Source organism: Oryx dammah, unplaced genomic scaffold (genome assembly GCF_014754425.2).
Source record: "Oryx dammah isolate SB20612 unplaced genomic scaffold, SCBI_Odam_1.1 HiC_scaffold_28, whole genome shotgun sequence".
NCBI lineage: Eukaryota > Metazoa > Chordata > Mammalia > Artiodactyla > Bovidae > Oryx > Oryx dammah.
The window spans coordinates 76,675,693-76,698,337 of NW_024070212.1; the positions used below are offsets into that span (position 1 = coordinate 76,675,693).

General features: G+C 40.6%; 1 protein-coding gene and 1 pseudogene across 10 annotated transcripts in view; both read right to left on the reverse strand.

Moving 5' to 3' along the window:
* Positions 1-22,645, reverse strand: part of SGIP1 (SH3GL interacting endocytic adaptor 1) — a 242,247-nt gene that overhangs the window by 200,358 nt on the left and 19,244 nt on the right. The window lies entirely within an intron of this gene.
* On the reverse strand, positions 8,446-8,970 carry LOC120857028 (annotated as a pseudogene).

Sequence of the window (22,645 nt, forward strand, 5' to 3'; positions counted from 1 at the left end):
CAGCTTGGATAATTCATCCATCACTGATCTAAATGTTTTATTGATTTTACTTTTATAAGCACTGTCATTTTGTTCTGCTTGGTTAAGTCTGTGCCACATGTCATATAGAGGAATGGCTAGCTCCCAGAGGAGATTTTGGATACTAGAGAAAGAGTAGATGCATTCTAGCAAGACAAAAACTCTAAAAAAATTGCCTATTTTGTACTGTGCTTTCACATTATCTTATGACTACCATCCCTGCCTCACAAATGAGAACCTGATCCTCGCTGAGTGGCGTGGCTGGGACTGTAAATGAGGTCTCCCTTCTTTTAGCTGGGTGTCATTCTGCCGAACTAGATTGTGCTGCATAGTAGAATAAATACTCATTACTCCAAAAATGAATGAAAGAACTCTTCTTCCAGAAAAAGTGTCTTTTTTATCTTGTTGGATAAAATAAACTATTTTGGAGGCAAATATAAAAATTCCTATATAAAATAAATTACTGTTTTTTTCAAAAAAAATTTCTTCTTTCCAAGTTTTCAATTGTTATTTCAATGTCTCTGAAATCAATATGATGAATGGAGTATGAATTAGCTCCTAAGAAAGTTGATAGCCCCAAGAGAACAATTGTTCATTAATTCACATTGATTTTAACAAGATCTCATGATTCAAATAGCAAAGTTGCTGGCAGAGAGGGCTGAGAGCAGTTGCTTACCACTAGAGAAATCACCCTAGCACCCTTCTAATAATAAGATTTACATGAAAGTGAAAGTTACTTCAGTCAGGTCCGACTCTTTGCGATTATACAGTCCATGGAAATCTCCGGGCCAGAATACTGGAGTGGGTAGCCTTTCCCTTCTCCAGGAGATCTTCCCAACCCAGGGACTGAACCCAGGTCTCCCACCTTGCAGGCAGATTCTTTACCAGCTGAGCCACCAGGGAAGCCTAGGAATACTGGAGTGGGTAACCTATCCCTTCTCCAGTGGATCTTTCCAACCCAGGAATCGAACTGGGGTCTCCTACATGGCAGGCAGATTCTTTGCCAGTTGAGCTACCAAGGAATCCTAAGATTTACATAGTTGCTTGTGAAATTCCAACATACTACAGATAAACGATTCATTTTCCCCAATTAAAGGAAGATATCAAAATGATTACTTCTTTTACTCTTTCACTCAGTGCAATGACTGGTCTGGGTTGATCCTGACTGAAGCCATAACAACTTAGAATGATATACTTAAAACAAAATTTGCTCTTTTAATAAAATGAGTTGGAAAATGGATGAACACTTAAAGTTCAGACTGCATGTGTTAAGCCACTTCAGTAGTGTCTAACTCTTTGCGACCCTATAGACCATAACCCACTATACTCCTTCATCCATGGGATTCTCCAGGCAAGAATACCGGAGTGGGTTGCCATGCACTCCTCCAGAGGATCTTCCCGGACCAGGGACTGAACCTGTATCTTGTAAGTCGTCTGGATTGGCAGCCAGGTTCTTTACCACTAGTGCCATCTCGTATCTCTTGCTTTTTGCTTTCTCCTAGAATTTACAACACGGTAGAAACCAAAAAGTTTTTTGTGACAAACTAGGCTTGAAATCCTACAAGGGCAAAGACCATACGTATTGAACTCACTGCCTGGCAATTACCCAGAGACTGGCACAGGAGAGATAATAAAGTGCGTTGAATAACTGAGTAAGTAAACGATTCACTTAACTTTCCCAGAGGAGCACCAGTCTTCCTGCTTTGGGATTCCACTCTGACACTTTGTTCTAGAACTCTGAGCTTGAATTTCAGTAAGTCCTTCTGATTTGTTAACCCCCAACCCCCATCAATTTAGAAATATCTCCCCTTCTTCAGATTTCTTTTGTATTTTCTGTCCATAACTCATTTAGAGTTTACTTACTGCCTTGTCACTTTATATATGTGTGTGTGTGTTATTTTCCTCAATTTTAACTGGAAGTTTCTAGATTCTGGATGCTTAGATTTATCTTTTTTATATACCCTGCAACCTAATACAGCTCTCAAATATTTAAATTTGCACTTCACCTTTTTCTGATAACCTGGGCAGTTCCCATAAAAACACACCCAAGAGAAAAACTGTATGTTTAAAACTAAAAACCAATAAAATAGAAAGCAAAAGTCCATGTAAATAGAAGGGGATACATTCTTTCAGAGTTAGACAGATTGTACTTGAGCAATAAATTTGGTTTCAAATTTTCCAGCACAAAAAGAAAAAGTGGGTATTCAAATTATATGTCAGATAACTACGCACTGGCCAAAACATTGCTCCCTATGACATTACACCCAAATAAAAATTTATCAGGAGTCTCTGTAGCGGAAAGCAAATAGACACTGGGAGTCAGGTGGTCCTGGTTTTATATCTCATTTTCTGTCCCTTTCCTAACTATGTGACTTTGGGCAAGGCATTTAAACTCACCAGACCTCAGTTCCTTCATTTGGAAAATGAGGACTTTGATAACTCTAAACCCCAAGGGACTATTCTAAGAAGTGCTATTACTAAGCTAGTTAAATAGTAATAATAATAATTAATAGTAGTGCATCTTACTATACCAGGCTCTGTGCCAAGGGCTCAATGTATAGTATCTAACTTCTCTCTTGTTCCTCTCTTGTGAGGGAGGTGACTGAGACAGTGTGATGAAGTGTGGGCCTAAGGTCCTGCAGCTAGCTAGCCCACCGTGTGACTTTTAGCATTTGATCCCTTGCATACCTGGTAAATATCTCCTGCCATCACATTTTTACAAAAAGAATAACTGCTGCAGTATGCTTTTCTATATGCATCATTTCAAACCATCCTGGGACCATATTTGCACCCTTGTAAAGAGAAAATGGCAGATGAGATAGAAATCTCAAGTCTCTTGAGAATTACACTAAATAAATTTCTGTGTGCTTTCTTTGCATGTTTGTATGCATTAAATTTAGATCAGTCAGGTTCAACCATAGCTTCCTCACACTGAATTTTCCCTGTGCATAGGACACAGAGGCATAGTGCCTATGCAGCCCCATCCCATCACTCTCTGCTTCCCAGGAGATCTTATTTCCAGGTTCCAGGTGAGAAAGAAGTCAAAAGGACATTTACCACCTAAGTGAGTTATAGGAGAGTCAATAGACTGAGTTCAATTCCAGGCATGCTATTCATTAACCACTGGACTTTGGGAAGGTCACTCTGAAACATGAGTGTCACTGTGGGTAAAGTGAATAAGTTGGACAAGTTTAGTAATAGCTGTTGAATTGCTTTTTTAGGGACCTATCTCAGTGACTCCTACTCCAGTGCAAGGAGGAGATTAAAATGTTCTCAACCCTTAACTTCAACCGGGGAAACTCTAGTTTTACTGTTGTTGTTTTTTGTTTTTTTTTTTAATTTACTGCATGTTGACTTTAGTTTGAGTTTAAAAGGGCCTCTGACACATTGAACTAGATGATTGTTAACAGTCCTGGTTTAACAGCATGGTTGAACAATCTGAACGCACATTCATTCCTGGCTGAACTGACTGCCCTAGGTGGGACTTCTGTGTTATAATTTGCCACTAGTGGTAGGCATGGCAGGTTTACTAAGAGAAGAGTTAGGAAGAGAATTTTTTGCTTTTCTTTGCTAAGTTCTGAAAAGAAGTAAAATATTCCAGATGATAATTCTTCTCGGAAACTGGCAAGTAGATGGCCACAGGAAGACACTGGTTGCAAAGGAGAGCAGATGAACTGGGAAATTATTTACTGCTTCCAGCAAATTAGCTGAAGGAGAAAAAAAAGAAAGCTTTCTCCCTTTTAGTACTGTGGGGAGGAAGTAAACAAAACATTCCATCTGATGTGATTCAGAATTTCCCAGATGCTAAGCCAATCGGCCTGCTGGAGAGTTCTAAGCCATTAGGACTTTCCCAAAGCATCCTAAAAGCACAGAGCCCTCTCTTATGAAAGATACAGCAGCAGAAAGACTGCCCGCAGGCTCCCACTCAGGAGATCTGGTCCTCCTGGTCTTTCCTCTGTTTCTCTTTGTTTGGAATTGGGCAAGTGACTTTTTTTCTCTGATCTTAGTTTCCAAATCTGTCAAAGGAAGATTCTGGACTAAGTATGTTTAAGGTCTCTTCTTGCTACAACATAGTATGTTCCTCCAAATAACCCAGGACTCAGCCAAATGGACAGCCCCAAGTCACCTGGCCTCTGGAACACTTCTCAGTATTGAAGTAGAAACCTCTTAAGTCCCAACCCTGCAGATGATGATACTCTTACTGACTGGCTCCTCAGTACCTTCGAGGTTTACTGGGTGGGGCATAATCCTCTTAGGCACATCTTGTTCAGATGGTCTAGTGTAAAATCAAATTCTTGATGTGCTTTTCCTTTTCTAATTCATTTTTATTTCCTCTGTACTTTGAGCTGATATTTCAGGACAATGTCTGCTTCCCCCTCAATTTCCTCTAAATATTACATATTAAGAGTAGCGGATAATAGATTCTAACAACAACTAATAGAGAGTAATAATGGAAAGGTTATATTATTACTAAGTGGGTTACTTAAAGGGGTTTCCCAGGTGGTACTAGTGGTTAACAACAACAACAAAAAAAACCACACACACACACCTGCTAATGCAGGAGATTTAAAAAGAGATGCAGGTTTGATCCCTGGGTTGGGAAGATCCCCTGGAGGAGGACACAGCAACCCATTCTAATATTCCTGCCTGGAGAACCTGATGGACAGAGTCCATACTATATGGCCTATAGTCCATAAAGTTGCACAGAGTCGGACATGACTGAAGTGACTTGGCATACATGCAGCTTACTTAAAACTGGATTTTAAATATTTCTACTCTTAAAAATCACAAGTCATTATTAGCACAGAGGATCTTCCTTCTGCCAGATTTCTTCATTGTTCCTCATCTCCTCAGTCTATTGCAGATCATAGCTCACTACAGTCCTTTCAAAGTCCTTCCCTGGGCAATTCCTGGATATTTGGATTTTTTCCAACTTCCTTTTATAGAGCAGTTCAGCTCCCTCTCTTTTCTAATGATGCTCCTTGGCCATTCCCTAGGGCCAGCTTTCCACATCTAAAAAGCACAAAATGTTTTTTTTTTCTAATTGATTTCTCTGAGCAGTTTCACATCTGTTTCCTCATCTATAATATGGGGGAAATTGTTCCTGTGAGTTATTGTGAGGCTTCAGTGAGATGATACCTGCTTGGTACCCCAAACAGTGCCTGGAGCATAATCGCAGTAGGTTCTGAATTAATGTTAGCTACTGGTATTTGCAATTATGGGTAGTTTGAGCATTCTTTGGTGTTGCCTTTCTTTGGGATTGGAATGAAAACTGACCTTTTCCAGTCCTGTGGCCACTGCTGATTTTCCAAATTTGCTGGTATATTGAGTGCAGCACTTTCACAGCATCATCTTTCAGGATTTGAAATAGCTCAGCTGGAATTCCATCACCTCCACTAGCTTTGTTCATAGGGATGATTTCTAAGGCCCACTTGACTTCACATTCCAGGATGTCTAGCTCTAGGTGAGTGATCACACCATCGTGATTATCTGGGTTGTGAAGATCTTTTTTGTACAGTTCTGTGTATTCTTCCCACCTCTTCTTGATATCTTCTGCTTCTGTTAGGTACATACCATTCCAATTCCAAAGAAAGGCAATGCCAAAGAATGCTCAAACTACCACGCAATTGCACTCATATCACACACTAGTAAAGTAATGCTCAAAATTCTCCAAGCCAGGCTTCAGCAATACGTGAACCATGAACTTCCAGATGTTCAAGCTGGATTTAGAAAAGGCAGAGGAACCAGAGATCAAATTGCCAACATCCGCTGGATCATTGATAAACAAGAGAGTTCCAGAAAAACATCCACTTCTGCTTTATTGACTATGCCAAAGCCTTTGACTGTGTGGATCACAATGAACTGTGGAAAATTCTGAAAGAGATGGGAATCCCAGACCACCTGACCTATCTCTTGAGAAATCTGTATGCAGGTCAGGAAGCAACACTTAGAACTGGACATGGAACAACAGACTGGTTCCAAATAAGAATAAGAGTATGTCAAGGCTGTATATTGTCACCCTGCTTATTTAACTTCTATGCAGAGTACATCACGAGAAATGCTGGGCTGGAAGAAGCACAAGCTGGAATCAAGATTGCTGGGAGAAATATCAATCACCTCAGGTATGCAGATGACACCACCCTTATGGCAGAAAGTGAAGAGGAACTAAAAGGCCTCTTGATGAAAGTGAAAGTGGAGAGTGAAAAAGTTAGCTTAAAGCTCAACATTCGGAAAACGAAGATCATGGCACCTGGTCCCATCACTTCATGGGAAATAGATGGGGAAACAGTGTCAGACTTTATTTTTGGGGGCTCCAAAATCACTGCAGATGGTGATTGCAGCCATGAAATTAAAAGACGCTTACTCCCTGCAAGAAAAGTTATGACCATCCTAGATAGCATATTCAAAAGCAGAGACATTACTTTGCCAACTAAGGTCCATTTAGTCAAGGTTATGGTTTTTCCAGTGGTCATGTATGGATGTGAGAGTTGGACTGTAAAGAAAGCTGAGCACCGAAGAATTGATGCTTTTGAACTGTGGTGTTGGAGAAGACTCTTTGAGAGTGCCTTGGACCGCAAGGAGATCCAACCAGTCCATTCTAAAGGAGGTCAGTCCTGGGTGTTCTTTGGAAGGAATGATGCTAAAGCTGAAACTCCAGTACTTTGGCCACCTCATGCGAAGAGTTGACTCATTGGAAAAGACTCTGATGCTGGGAGGGATTGGGGGCAGGAGGAGAAGGGGACGACAGAGGATGAGATGGCTGGATGGCATCACCAACTCGATGGACATGAGTTTGAGTGAACTCCAGGAGATGGTGATGGACAAGGAGGCCTGGCGTGCTGCAATTCATGGGGTCTCACAGAGTCGGACACGACTGAGCGACTGAACTGAACTGAGCTGGTATTTGCAGTACTACAAAATCTTTCAGGATTGTTTTGAGGATTAGAGATAAATGGCCTGCCCCATAGGGAGGCATATATAAACATGCAAATGTGTTAACAGTTACAAACTGTTTACTCAAGGCCAAGCTCTATTCTATATATGCCCATTTTATATTCACTACAGACAAGAACTATAGATACTCTTCTTATCCTCAATTCACAGATGAGGAAACTGAAGCATAAAGAGGTTAAGCAACATGCCTAAGGTCACACAGCTAGCTAGTGGCTTAAATAAGATTTAAACTCAAGCAATTAGACTTCAGAGTCTGTGTTTTTACCCTCCATGTTGTCCTGCCTGTTAATTTTTTTAGTAGCATTGTTAAATAAATGAAGGCTGTAGTTTCATTGAATGCATAATCTAACTATAGGACTTGGTATCAAGGAATAAATTCTCTCAAAATACTTCTGAAACACTTTAAAAGTAGCTTTTGGCAGCTCACTGGAATGCCAAAATGGCAGTTCACTAGTTCTTCCAGGAATGTTGTCAAGAAGTCTGGTTGTTTTTCCATTGTTTACTATAAAATGCATCTACTGTCTAAACAGAACTATACCACAGAATACTAGCAAAAATCATTAACGTTTCAACAACTGGATCAGCAAAGTGTTAGGCGCCAGAGTTTCCTCTATCTGTGTAGGTGTATGAGCTACAAAGATGACCTTATTCATGAGACTTAAGAGTCTGAAAAACATTTAATATTTCAATCAAATAAAGCCAACCACATAATCAATCTGGTACTTATTTTGTAGTCACACATTTATTCCTATCCTACGCTGTAATTAAGCATCAACAATCAGCTGCCCAATCAAAGACTGAAGTTCAAATGGTTTTCCTAAAATCAAACCAAACATTTTTGAGGTCAGCTTAAGCAATGGCTAATCCAGTGAAGGAAAAGAGAGCATTTGGCCTTCCAGACTTCCAAGCTGCACACCTGTGATGAGATGGGCTACTGCCCTTCTTAAAATGAAGGCCTTTTGTTGGGAAGTGTGTGTGAGTAGACACTTGGTTGGTTGCCAGCCCAGTACCTAGCCCCTCCCTCCCTGGTCATAGCACACTTTCCCTTCCTGACACTACCTGGACTTATTTCAGATACCCGCTCCTCCACATATATCCATGTGATTCAGGGGACTCTAACCCCCGCCTCTCTGGCTCCAGCAAGTGGACCCCGATTACCCTCATTAAGCTAAGCTGATCACAGTTGTCTCACTCCCCTGGCTAAACCACTGTGTTAGGGATAGACCCAAGACATGAAACACGAGACATTTGATTGGGGCTTCTGGGAAATGTATCTGAGTTCTAAACAGAGACACCCTAGAGACGGCTCCCTCTGCCTCTGGACATTGTCTTATCCAAAGCTAATGCCTGTGACAGTCATAGCCATTTTCCAGTTCTGAGGATAGCAATATGGAGGAAAAAAAGCCTAGATCCTGATGATAGTATGGAGTCATGGACTCTACTACTCCTAGAGCCTGTTTGTTTGTTTGTTTGTTTTTCTGTTAAACAATGATTTTATTGCTTTAGTACAATACACAAATTTATGCAACCAGGGCAGAGGCTGTGGATGACTTGTATTTCCAATTGGAGGGTAGGACTCGTTTGGTCTTGTAGTATCATATCGAGCCAACAGGTGAATACGGCTCTCAATCAGAATCAGATGGGATTTAGCATCTTTATCCTTTCTGTTCCTCTCAAGATGCTTTCGAACAGCAACAGCTTTCTTAATTAAATGATAGAGATCCTCAGGGAGATCAGGAGCAAGTACTTTGGACTTAAGAATTCTCAAGATTTTGTTGCCTGTCACAAAACGTACTTGCGCAACACCAGGAGAGTCTCTCGGGATCACGCCGATCTGTGAGGGAGTCAGGCCCTTCTTGGCCGGTTTGTAGATCTGCTCCTTCACGTCGTCAGAAGTGAGCTTCAGCCAGGTGGGGGCGCTGCGGCGGTAGGGCAGAGGCGACTGTGGGACAGGCCCTTCCCGGGAGCGTGCATGCGACCCATGATGGCGGTGGTGTAGTAGCAAAAGGCTAGAGCCTGTTTTTTTACTCTCTCTGCTCCATCAATTGTATAAAATAATGAACTTCATGATTGAAGGTGTTTGAGTTAAACTTCCCCCATATTTGAATGCCTAAGGATTCTAAGTCCCACCATGCATGGCTATAATTGTGCAGGCTTGTTTCAGCGTAAACCACTGTTTTCAGGGAAGGGTGCTAGCTCCACTGCAAGCTAGGATGAAACAGAAATTCAATATCTGTCCAAAACCTAAAATATGACAAACCTGTCAGCTTGCTGCCCAAAGTGTGGTCCCTGGACTCGCAGCATCAGCCTAACCTATGAGCTTATTAGAAATGCAGAATGTCCATTCATCTGTGTTGGACGTTTAGGTTGTTTGCATGCCCATGCTATTGTAAACAGTACTGCAATGAACACTGGAACACATGTGTCATTTTGAATTATGATTTCCTCCAGGAATATGCCCAGGAGTGTGATTGCTAGGTTATATGGTAGTTCTATTTTCAGTTTTTCAAAGAACCTCCATACTGCTCTCTATAGTGGCTGTAGCATTTTACATTCCCACCAACAGGGCAAGAGGGTTCCCTTTTCTCCACACCCTCTCCAGCATTTACTGCTTGTAGATTTTTGGGGGATGGCCATTTTGACTGGTGTGAGGTGATACCTCATTGTACTTTTGATTGGAATTTCTCTAATAATTAGTGATGTTGAGATGAGAACCTGCCATATGGTACAAGGAGCTCAGTTTGGTGTTCTGTGATGACCTAGAGGAATGGGATACGGGAGGGAGGTCCAAGAGGGAGGGGATAAATGTACATATAGCTGATTCACTTCATTGTAGAGCAGAAACAAACATAACATTATAAAACAATTATAATCCAATTAAAACATAGTGAAATGAAATATCAAAAAAAAATGTAGAATGTCAAACCCCACTGCTCCCTCACTACCTGACCTGCTGCATCACATCATACATTTGAACAAGATTGGTTGGTGTTTCCAGCACATGGTAAATTTGAAGCATTACCCTAGAATCTTTGAATCCTGGAATAAAAGGGGAAGAAAAGGGCCCAGCAATATGGTTCCTCCTGGGGTCTCTTGAGAAACTTTTAAGACTCAGTCTTCTTTCCCTTTTCCTTGTCTTTAGTGGGAGGGAAGGGCCTAGAAATTGTGTACTTTGTTACCCATCTCCAAGTCCCTTTCTCTAATGATTTTTCTCTTTTTTTACTCTTTGAAATCCAATTGTAATGCCTGTATGGCAGGATTCTAGTGCCATTCCTTTACAGCCAGGTAGAAAGGAATGCCTTTCCCTGGTATGATGGTTGCTAGAGAAGGCTCTCATTCAACAAAGGGCATCACACTTCACAAACTCAGCCATTACTTGTGCATTCAACTCGGAGCTGCAGCTGCTGCTGCTGCTGTTGCTAAGTCACTTCAGTCGTGTCCGACTCTGTGCGACCCCACAGATGGCAGCCTACTAGGCTCCCCTGTCCCTGGGATTCTCCAGGCAAGAACACTGGAGTGGGTTGCCATTTCCTTCTCCAATGCATGAAAGTGAAAAGTGAAAGTCAAGTCGCTCAGTCGTATCCGACTCTTAGCAACCCTGTGGACTGTAGCCTACCAGGCTCCTTCATCCATTGGATTTTCCAGGCAAAAGTACTGGAGGAGTGCCATTGCCTTCTCCGCAACTCGGGGCAAGAAAAGCCAAATTGGACAGACTGGTTATTCTACAGCTGTTAATCTAGCCCACTAGTAACTGTAACGACCTGGTATACCACAATGACCTGCAATCTGGTCATTGCACATGACCTGGTACCTAATTTGTGGGGCCTGGTGCAACATGAAAATTAAGAATTCTAAGCAAGTAAGAGCAAGGCACTGAGCCAAGTGCAGAGCCCTTCTAAGCCTTATGCAACAGGATAGGTTACACAGGCACAAAGCCAGGCCTACACTCAGGGGAAAATGGGCAGAAGAGAATATGAATCCAGTTGTTTGGATTTACTTTCAGAAGAGCTTTTGCAAAAAAGAGAAACTGTCACTGGAAGAGGTCTAAGATTGGCTTATGGTGAATAAGACTCCATGATAAAAGCATTCATTCCAAATATCATCTATTTATTTCTTCATTCAAACTCACCCAAAACAAGGCACATTGCTAGTTTCTTGGATACAAATTTTAAAAATGACATTCTCCATCTTCAGGGTGCTCACACTCCAGTGGGCAAACTAACATGAAAATAGACCTATAATCTGAGGCCGCAGATTGTTATAATGGAAGAATCCAAAAATGTTAAGTACTGGAAACTGAATCACCAACCCATAAAATCTAAGTGTGTTCTGTAAATTAGTAACGAAATTAGTGAAGTTACCCTTCTAAAAAAAGTTACTTTTCTGTGTGGCAAACTTCTCAAAGGAAGCCAAGAAGTAGGCTGATTTAGTGGTCTACCAGCTGACTTTCTTTTTGAGGAACAAGGCACATTATTGCGTCTATGTTGAAATTTTGTCCAGTGTATCCCTACTTGTTTTTCACCTTAATGAAGTATGGCCCACACTATTCCTTTCCTCGCTACATCCTCTCAAAACATTTATCCCAATTTCATTGCCAGAGGTGGGCAGACCAAATAAATTGATCCATTTTCCTGATGTTTTTGGAGACCGCTTGGCAAGGAGAGAATGGAGAAAACTCCATTTAATGTCAGGCTTAACTTAAAAAGAGAAAAAAAAAGAGGCAGCGTGTTTTCAGTTCAGTTCAGTCACTCAGTCGTGTCCGACTCTTTGCGACCTCATGAATCACAGCGCGCCAGGCCTCCCTGTCCATCACCAACTCCCGGAGTTCACTCAGACTCACGTCCATCGAGTCGGTGATGCCATGCAGCCATCTCATCCTCTGTCGTCCTCTTCTCCTCCTGCCCCCAATCTCTGCCAGCATCAGATTCTTTTCCAGTGAGTCAACTCTTCGCATGAGGTGGCCAAAGTATTGGAGTTTCAGCTTTAGCATCAGTCCTTCCAAAGAACACCCAGGACTGATCTCCTTTAGAATGGACTGGTTGGATCTCCTTGCAGTCCAAGGGACTTTCAAGAGTCTTCTCCAACACCACAGTTCAAAAGCATCAATTCTTCGGGACTCAGCTTTCTTCACAGTCCAACTCTCACATCCATACATGACCACTGGAAAAACCATAGCCTTGACTAGACGGATCTTTATTGGCAAAGTAAGGTCTCTGCTTTTGAATATGCCATCTAGGTTGGTCATAACTTTCCTTCCAAGGAGTAAGCGTCTTTTAAGTTCATGGCTGCAATCACCATCTGCAGTGATTTTGAAGCCCCTCAAAATAAAGTCTGACACTGTTTCCACTGTTTCCCCATCTATTTCCCATGAAGTGATGGGACAAGATGCCATGATCTTAGTTTCGTGAATGTTGAGCTTTAAGCCAACTTTTTCACTCTCCTCTTTCACTTTCATCAAGAGGCTCTTAGTTCCTCTTCACTTTCTGCCATAAGAGTGGTGTCATTTGCATATCTGAGGTTACTGATATTTCTCCCAGTAATCTTGATTCCAGCTTGTGCTTCTTCCAGTCCAGCATTTCTCATGATGTACTCTGCATAGAAGTTAAATTAGCAGGGTGACAATATATAGCCTTGATGTACTCCTTTTCCTATTTGGAACCAGTCTGTTGTTCCATGTCTAGTTCTAACTGTTGCTTCCTGACCTGCATATAGGTTTCTCAAGAGGCAGGTCAAGTGGTCTGATATTCTCATCTCTTTCAGAATTTTCCACAGTTTATTGTGATCCACACAGTCAAAGGCTTTGGCATAGTCAATAAAGCAGAAGTGGATGTTTTTCTGGAACTCTCTTGTTTTATCGATGATCCAGAGGATGTTGGCAATTTGATCTCTGGTTCCTCTGCCTTTTCTAAATCCAGCTTGAATATCTGGAAGTTCACGGTTCATGTACTGCTGAAGCCTGGCTTGGAGAATTTTGAGCATTACTGTACTAGCACGTGAAATGGGTGCAATTGTGCGGTAGTTTGAGCCTTCTTTGGCATTGCCTTTCTTAGGGATTGGAATGAAAACTGACCTTTTCCAGTCCTGTGGCCAATGCTGAGTTTTCCAAATTTGCTGGCATATTGAGTGCAGCACTTTCACAGCATCATCTTCCAAGATTTGAAATAGCTCAATTGGAATTCCATCACCTCCACTAGCTTTGTTCATAGTGATGCTTTCTAAGGCCCACTTGACTTCACATTCCAGGATGTCTGGCTCTAGGTCAGTGATCACACCATTGTTATTATCTTGGTCATGAAGATCCTTTTTGTACAGTTCCTCTGTGTATTCTTGCCACCTCTTCTTAATATCTTCTGCTTCTGTTAGGTCCATACCATTTCTGTCCTTTATTGAGCCCATCTTTCATGAAATGTTCCCTTGGTATCTCTAATTTTCTTGAAGAGATCTCTAGTCTTTCCCATTCTGTTGTTTTCCTCTATTTTCTTTGCATTGATCACTGAGGAAGGCTTTCTTATCTCTCCTTGCTATTCTTTGGAACTCTGCATTCAGATGCTTATATCTTTCCTTTTCTCATTTGCTTTTGTTTTAGACCTTCCAAATCCCAATGCTGAGCAATTTTCTCATCTTCAAGCACCAAAGCCAGTTAACCTTTTGTGGAGGATTCTGATGCAGGCTGCGTCTGGCCAGGGCAGTTGATGAATGAGCAATGTTGGCCATGAGTGTGAAGTGGGAAAGCTCTAAAAGCCTTATGCAACAACCATTTGTACAAAAGCCTGAAGTTATTTCATTGATTCAGATGTACAGTTTACCTTTAACATTTGGATGAGAATCCCCAAATTATAATTACTACTCCAGAGACTAACAGAGCATGTTGAGATGTGGATATTGGATTCACAGCTAGGTATACAGTAAGTCCCCTACATGTGAACCTTCAAGTTGTGAACTTTCAAAGATCTGAACATGCCCCAGTATGCCAGTATTGTACTACTGTACTTTTCAAGGTACTATACTGTAAGATTAAAATGTTTTATTTATTTTTTGCATTTCTTTTTTATGTATTATTTGTGTGAAAAGTATTATAGATCTATTACAGTACAATCCTATGTAGCCAGTTGTGTTAGTTGGGTACCTAGGCTAAATTTGCTAGACTTATGAACAAATTGGACTTATGAATGCACTCTTGGAATGAAACTTGTTCATATGTAGGGAACTTACAGTATACTATAATTGACCCTCACCTAAACTTCTGAATTCCTACCTGGGTGTTTCATAGTCACACCAGAGGACCTACAAATCACTCCTTACTGTGAGTCTAAAATGCATGGTATGAATACTGGAAACCTGAATGCTAAATTGTAAATATCAAAATACTACTACCATTGTTTGTCAAGCATGGACTCCAAAAACGTGATTTAACCAGGTTGACATTCTTTAAATAACTGAAATTCACATAATTAAGCTTCTTCAAGGGAAAAACTTTCAAGTAGAGCATAAATATTAAGCTTGAAAATCCAATAGGGGGAAAGGTTTGAGACATCTTGTTTCAGATCATTTTATCCATGATGAACACATTCACCCTTTAGAAAACACTTTCTGATCTGCATACTCATTTGAATAGGGTCCAGTTGGCATCAGAAGTAGGGCATCTTGGATAAACTATCCTGCCACTTGTGGGAGGGGGAGGGAAAGCTCTGGAGCCTTGATTTTAAAGGGTACCAGTGACACATATCCAATACCATGCTTTACAAGGAAGCTGGGCACACAGCCTGCCTTCCTCCATCTCCATTGCAAGCCTGGAAACAAGCCTGTCTGTGCTTTTGTGAATGTGAACCTACATCAGGTTGAGCCAACTCAATCAGTGGGAAATACAAATGCCCTCTTCATTTTTATTCAGAGGATCAGAAGCCTGCATTGCAGAGCTTCCTAGAACAGCATGCCAGAGAAACTCTAGGAAGTAGAGCTTTCTTAAAGAAGGCACATCCTGCCGTTAGCCATGGCACATTTTCAGAGGGCCAGAGAAAATCCTTAAAAGGAAAAAGAGGAGCTTGAGCTAGCGCAAGGTTGCTATCATTTAATGCCCAAACTCAAGGATACATCTATTTATAAATAGCTAGGAGAGCATCTCACTGGGGATGATGAATAAAGAAGAGCTGAACTTAAAGGGCCTTCCATACCTAATAAGATCATATCATGCTTCATTGATTGTAGAATCTGCCTTAGGAGATTGTGTGTTTTATTCTTGGAGTTAGTCTGATGATATATTCAATATTTTCCTATGTTTTGCAATAGTGTGAGGATTAGCACAGTAAAATGCTGACAACTGCACACTCTGTCAACCCTGGGTTTGAATCCAGGTTGAGCCATGTTCTAGCTTTCTTATCTTAGGCAAATTAACTTCACCTCTCTGAGGACTTCAATTTTCACCATCAATAAATTGAAAGTAATAAAGCACTGGCTTAGCGACTGAACAACCACAATACAGCACCTGATTCACAATGTTAATGTAATGATTCAGTGAGCAAAGCATTGATAGAGCCCTCAGAATAGGGCCTGACACACAGGAAGAGATTCTGTCTTTTCCCATCTGGAAGAAACGTGGTGCTGCTGCTGCTGCTGCTGCTGCTAAGTCGCTTCAGTCGTGTCCGACTCTGTGCGACCCCACAGACAGCAGACTACTAGGCTTCCCCATCCCTGGGATTCTCCAGGCAAGAACACTGGAGTGGGTTGCCATTTCCTTCTCCAATGCATGAAAGTGAAAAGTGAAAGTGAAGTCGCTCAGTCGTGCCCGACTCTTAGTGACCCCATGGACTGCAGCCTACCAAGCTCCTCCATCCAGGGGATTTTCCAGGCAAGAGTACTGGAGTGGGGTGCCATTGCCTTCTCCGGGAAGAAAGGTGACTCGGGACAAATTTTGCCAATCTAAAACCCTTCTTTGATTTCATTTTTCCTTAAGTATTTGGAAACAAAGCAACTTTCTGACACGAAGATCACAAAGCTGTAAATTAGTACCATTGGGGTTTAAAGAATCCTGACAAGAATGTAAGATATAGTAGTCAAGGATCCTTTGTGGAAGGGAGTCATATATTGATACTAATTCAATTAACACTTACCAAGTTCTCCTTATGTGCCTGGCCTTATGCTTGTGCTCAGGATACATTCTTCCTGATGAACAAGAGGTACAGGGCTTGCTTTCTATACTTGGGCTGGACCTTGAAGGACTTGGAAGAATTCAAAGAAGGAAGTTACAAAAAATAGTCTCGACAAAGGTTTTGAGATAAGATAAAGATGGTGGACATGGAAGAACAGAAAGCTTATTTGGAGTGGTTTCTGCTTATAGAAGCCCAGAGAACTTGATACCATAGTGATAAGAAAAGGAACAACTGAGGTTTCAAACAAGGGCAAGAAGTAAGCAAGTATGTATATGACACACAAGAAGGACTGGGAGAAAAACTGGATAGAGCCTGGGAATATGGACAGCTTACAATCGATTTCAGGATTGCAGGGGTGAAATAAGGTCCAATTTACAGTAGAGGGTGACAAAAATAGGAAGAAAGACTACAGAGAGGCATTTTAAGGAAAGAATTGATGGTACTTGGTAATTGAACCTTTGAGATAAGGGAGAGAGAAGAATTAAAGGCAATTCCATGTCTGACTCCTAACCAGTTGACATGACTAAAGCATTAACATGGCTCAAAGTACAGAATCTCTTAAGGTTACTTAGTTTCAAGATAGTCAGTTTTATAGATTGATTTTATCAATGAAGTGTTTCTTAATCAAAGCAGCACATGAAAAATCAGTAGCAGAGATGGAATGAAATTTCCAATCTAGTGCTTCTTTCTACTACTACACCAAAAGAAAGGTCACATATAAGCAGACTCCAATTCAAATTCTCTGCACAAGCTTTGGGGCCTCATTCTGCCTGAGCCTTGGAGCAATTACCTAACTCACAAGATTGTGAAAAAACAAAGCAAATGATGTTTAACTAAATAGAGCTCAACAGCTGTTGGGCTTTCACTCTCTACTATACATTACTTCAACCTTGATTAGACTCTGCAGAGGATTTTTTCTTCTGAAATTGTATGAACTTATGCACCAAGGCAACACATATTCAGGAACTACCAGAAGAGAATTCCTGAAGCCCTCTTGTATTCCTTAAAGGATTTACTCGATGGTAATGGAACAAAGGGTGTTTTGTTGGTATGGGAAACACAGTAAAGGACTCTGTCATCTGATTAAGAGACCAAATCACAGACAGGTGCAGCATAAACCAAGCAGCAATGAGCAAACAAAGCCAGTCCATACGCATCCAGATGGATGCTCAAGAGGGGGACCACCAGCAACAGGATGTCAAAACCCAGATGCCGACCTAGACTGCCAGAATGTCAGAGCTGGAGGAAACTCCCAATCATTTATGGATGAGGAAACTGAGGACAGGGAGGGTAGTGTGTCAAGGAGGGTGTGCAGCAAAGTGAAAGGAGAAAGACAGTGAGGTGGTTAAGAATACAGATATTAGAATCGCATCATGTAGATCTGAGCCAAATTACTTAACTTCTCTTGGCCTCACTTGATGATCTAATTTTTAAAATGGAAAAAAATAATACCATCTGTAAGAGGAGGCTTGAAACAAAATGCTTAATGAAAAGTGTCAGGCAGAGCTGGTTCTGAGCATCTTTTGAATTTTGACACTTACCCCTCCTGACCTGCACACGAAGTTATCATATGTGCTCTAATGCATGACTGTTGTGGGCAAGTGAACAGAAAGCCATTGTTCCCTCAGTTTTCTTCCCAACCTCCTAACACCACAAGACCCAGACCATGGAGCTATTGCCAACATCACCCCCCGCCCCCCGCCACCGCATCCCTGCGCTGGAACTATGGGAGGCATATGGTAAGACAGGAATTGCAAGAGTTAAGAGAAAAACAAAACTTGGCTGCTGTATTAGTCCCTGTGGCAGTCAGCCAAGGCTCTTTGTGGCCGAGGAAAACTTGAAGGAATGGGAAGCACCTTAAAGGGGTAACATGTTTCCTCTCTGGGGGAAGGGTTTTCCTTACAATAGCTAAAGTCATTTATCTCTCAACCAAAGGATGAGATTTCCTGATGTAAATTACTCACCATTGTAAAAGTGTATAAAAAATTTTATTAGGCAAGTGATTGCTATGTGCCAGGCACTAAACTAAGCACTTTCTATAAATATTAGCTCATTTATTCCTCATAATAACGCTATGAGATAGGTATCAGTGTTGCAATGTTGATTTTAAAGTTTGACAAAACAGAAAACAGAGGCATAGAGAATTAATTAGCTGAGATTTCAGAACTTGTAAGTAAAGGGGGCAGGATTTGAAGCCCAGCAGCCAACCCTGAAAGGCTGCTATCTTATCAAACTTGACTGCAGGAGGGGAGCAGGAAGGGCAGAGACCACAGAACAGGCACATGGGAAGCAGCAACAAGATGCCAACCAGGTAAGAGAGCACAGGAAGAAAGGAGGAGGGGAGAGGGGGCAGGGGAATAGTGTGAAACAGCACCCAGAGCAGCAAAGGTGGGCCAAGAGGAGCAGCCAGGCAGAGCACAGCTCTGGGAATCATGTTGCTAAACTTGACGGAGTCAATGAAGACTCATTAAAACATGTAGCCAGCAAAACAGGCACACTCAAGATCTCAGGTAGGGTGATGAGTGGTGATAAAAGGGCCCAGGTGAAGTCTTTGACTGCTCTTGACAATGGACGAAAGCTTCATCGGTCCAACTTCCTCCGATAAGCCCACAATGGCACTCATTAAACACAGAGATGATAGGATCTGGGCTCAGCAGTCCCACTCTGCTCTGCCATGTCCTAGGAATACATGTGACTTTTGACCTCATTTCCCTTATCAAGTGTGATTAAGAATAACCCTCACTGAGTGGAAACTGGTGCAGCCACTATGTAAAAGAGTATGGAGGTTCCTTAAAAAACTGAAAAATAAAGCTGCCATATCATCCAGCAATCTCACTCCTGGGCATATATCTGAAAAAGATGAAAACTCTAATTCTAAAAGATACATATACCCCAATGTTCATAGCAGCACCATCTAAAATGGCCAAGACATGAAACAACCCACGTGCCCATCAACAGATCATTGGCTTAAGGAGATGTGGTGTGTGTGTGTATATAATATACACATTATATAATATGCATATTATATATTATGAATATATTATAAATATATATTTATAATATATAGTGGATATATAATTATATAATACATAGGTATAAATTTTGTAAAAATATATATTTATATATGCATATATAAATAAATGCCTATGTCATATATATATAATGCATTATTATTCAGCCATAAATAAAAATGAAATATTTCATTTTGCAGCAACATGGATGGACCAAGAGGTTATACTAAGTGAAATCAGACAAAGACAAACTATTTTATGATATCACTTATAGGTGATATCTAAAAAAATCAATACGAATGACTACTTGTAGATGACATGATACTATACATAGAAAACCCAAAAGAAACTATCAGAAAATTACCAGAGCTAATCAGTGAATTCAGCAAAGTCTCAGAGTACAAGGCTAATACACAGAAATCACTTGCATTCCTATATACTAACAATGAAAAAACAGAAAGAGAAATTAAGGAATCAGTCCCATTCAACATTGCAATAAAAAGAATAAAATATCTAGGGAAAAAACCTACCTAAGGAGACAAAAACCTATATATGGAAAATTATAAGACACTGATGCAAGAAATCAAAGATGACATAAAAAGATGGAGAAATATTCCATGTTCCTGGGGAGGAAGAACCAATATTGGTATCAATTTTGGTAGTACAGAATGCAATCTACAGATTCAATGTGATCCCTTATCAAATTACCAATGGCTTTTTTTTCACAGAACTAGAACAAAAAAATTCACAATTCATATGGAAACATAAAAGACCTCAAATAGCCAAAGCAGACTTGAGAAAGAGAAATGGAGCTGGAGGAACCAACCTTCCTGGCTTCAGACTACTACAAAGCTACAGTCATCAAGACAGTATGGTACTGGCACAAAAACAGTAATATAGACCAATAGAACAAATTAGAGAGCCCATAGATAAACCCACACACCTATGGGTATGTTGTTTTTGACAAAGGAGGCAAAAATATACAATGGGGCAAAGACAGCCTCTTCAATAAGTTGTGCTGGGAAAACTGAACAGCTATATGCAAACTAATGAAATTAGAACACTTTCTAATGCCATATACAAAGATAAGCTCAAAACGGATTAAAGACCTAAATGTAACACCGGAAGCTATAAACCTGCTAGAGGAAAACATAGGCAAAACACTCGACATAAATCAGAGCAAGATCTTCTGTGACCCACCTCCTAGAGTAACAGAAATAAAAGCAAAAAATAAAAAAGCTTTTAATTAAACTTAAAAGCTTTTGCAAAGCAAAGGAAACTACAAACAAAGTGAAAAGACAACCCTCAGAATTGGAGAAAATAATAGCATAAGAAACAACTGACAAGGAATTAATTTCCAAAATATACAAGCAGCTCATACAACTCAATACCAGGAAAACAAACAACTCAATCAAAAAGTGGGGAAAAGACCAAACAGACATTTCTTCAAAGAAGACATATAGATGGCTAACAAACACATGAAAAGATGCTCAACATTGCTCATTATTAGAGAAGTGCAAATCAAAACTATGAGATACTACCTCATACCAGTCAAAATGACCATCATCAAAAAGTCTACAAACAATAAATGCTGGAGAGGGTGTGATGAAAAGGGAACTCTCTTTCATTGCTGGTGGGAATGTAAACTGATACAGCCACTATGGAAGACAGTACAGAGATTCCTTAAAAAACTAGGAATAAAACCACCATATGACCCAGCAATTCCACTCCTAGGCATATACCCTGGGGAAACCAAAATTGAAAAGGACACATGTACCCCAATGTTCACTGCAGCATTGTTTACAGCAGCTAGAACATGCAAGCAACCTAGATGTTGATCGACAGATGAATGGATAAAGAAGCTGTGGTACACATATATGGTGGAATATTACTCAGCCATAAAAAGGAATATATTTGAGTCAGTTCTAATGAGATGGATGAAACTAAAGCCTATTATATAGAGTGAAGTGAGTTAGAAATATAAATATAAATACTGATGCACATATATGGAGTTTAGAAAGATGGTGCTGATGAATTTATTTGCAGGACAGCAATGGAGAAACATAGAGAACAGAACTATGGACTGGAGGAGGAGGAAGGGGAGGAGGGAGAGAGTAAGATGTATCACAAGAGGTAACAAGGAGACTTACAATACTAAATGTCAAATAGATAGCCAATGGGAATTTGCTGTATCACTCAAGGAATTCAAACAGGGGTTCTGTAATAATCTAGAAGGGTGAGATGGGGAGGGAGATAGGAGGGAAATTCAGGAAGAAGAACCTATGGATGATTCTTGTTGATATTTCACAGGAAACAACAAAATTCTGTAAAGCAATTACCTTCAATTTAAAAATAAAGCAGCAAAAATAATACAAATTAATTTACAAAACAGAAACAGAATCACAATAAAAACAAGTGTATGGTTACCAAAGGAGAAGTGGGGGAAGAGGGGTAAATTAGGATTATGGGATTAACAATACATACTACTATGTATAAAATAGATAAGCAACAGGTATTTGCTGTATAGCACAGGAACCTATATTCAATAACCTATAACTGAATAATCTGGAAAATACATATACATATATAACTGAATCACTTTGCTGTACACTTGAAAGGAAAGGAGTATGTCAAGGCTGTATATTGTCACCCTGTTTATTTAACTTATATTCAGAGTACGTCATGCAAAGTGCCGGGCTGGATGAAGTACAAGGTGGAATCAAGATTGCCGGGAGAAATATCAACAACCTCAGATATGCAGATGACACCACCCTTATGGCAGAAAGTGAAGAAGAACTAAAGAACCTCTTGATGAAAGTGAAAGAGGAGAGTGAAAAAGTTGGCTTAAAACTCAACATTCAAAAAACTAGGATCATGGCATCTGGTCCCATCACTTCATGGCAAATAGTGGGGGAAATAATGGAAACAGTGACAGACTTTATTTTTGAGGGCTCCAAAATCACCGCAGATGGTGACTGCAGCCATGAAATTAAAAGACACTTGTTCCTTGGAAGAAAAGCTATGACAAACCTAGACATCATATTAAAAAGCAGAGACACTACTTTGCCGACAAAGGTCTGTCTAGTCAAAGCTATGGTTTTTACAGTAGTCATGTATGGATGTGAGAGTTGGACCATAAAGAAAGCTGAGTGCCAAAGAATTAATGCTTTTGAACTGTGATGTTGGAGAAGACTCTTGAGAGTCCCTTGGACTGCAAGGAGATCAAACCAGTCAACCCTAAAGGAAATCAGTCTTGAATATTCATTGGAGGGACTGATGTTGAAGCTCCAATACTTTGGCCACCTGATGCGAAGAACTGACTCATTGGAAAAGACCCTGATGCTAGGAAGGATTGAAGGCAGGAGGAGAAGGGGACAATAGAGGATGAGATGGTTGGATGGCATCACTGACTCAATGGACATGAGTTTGAGCAAGCTCCGGGAGTTGGTGATGGACAGAGAAGCCTAGCACGCTGCAGTCCATGGGTTCACAAAGAGTCAGACATGACTGACCAAC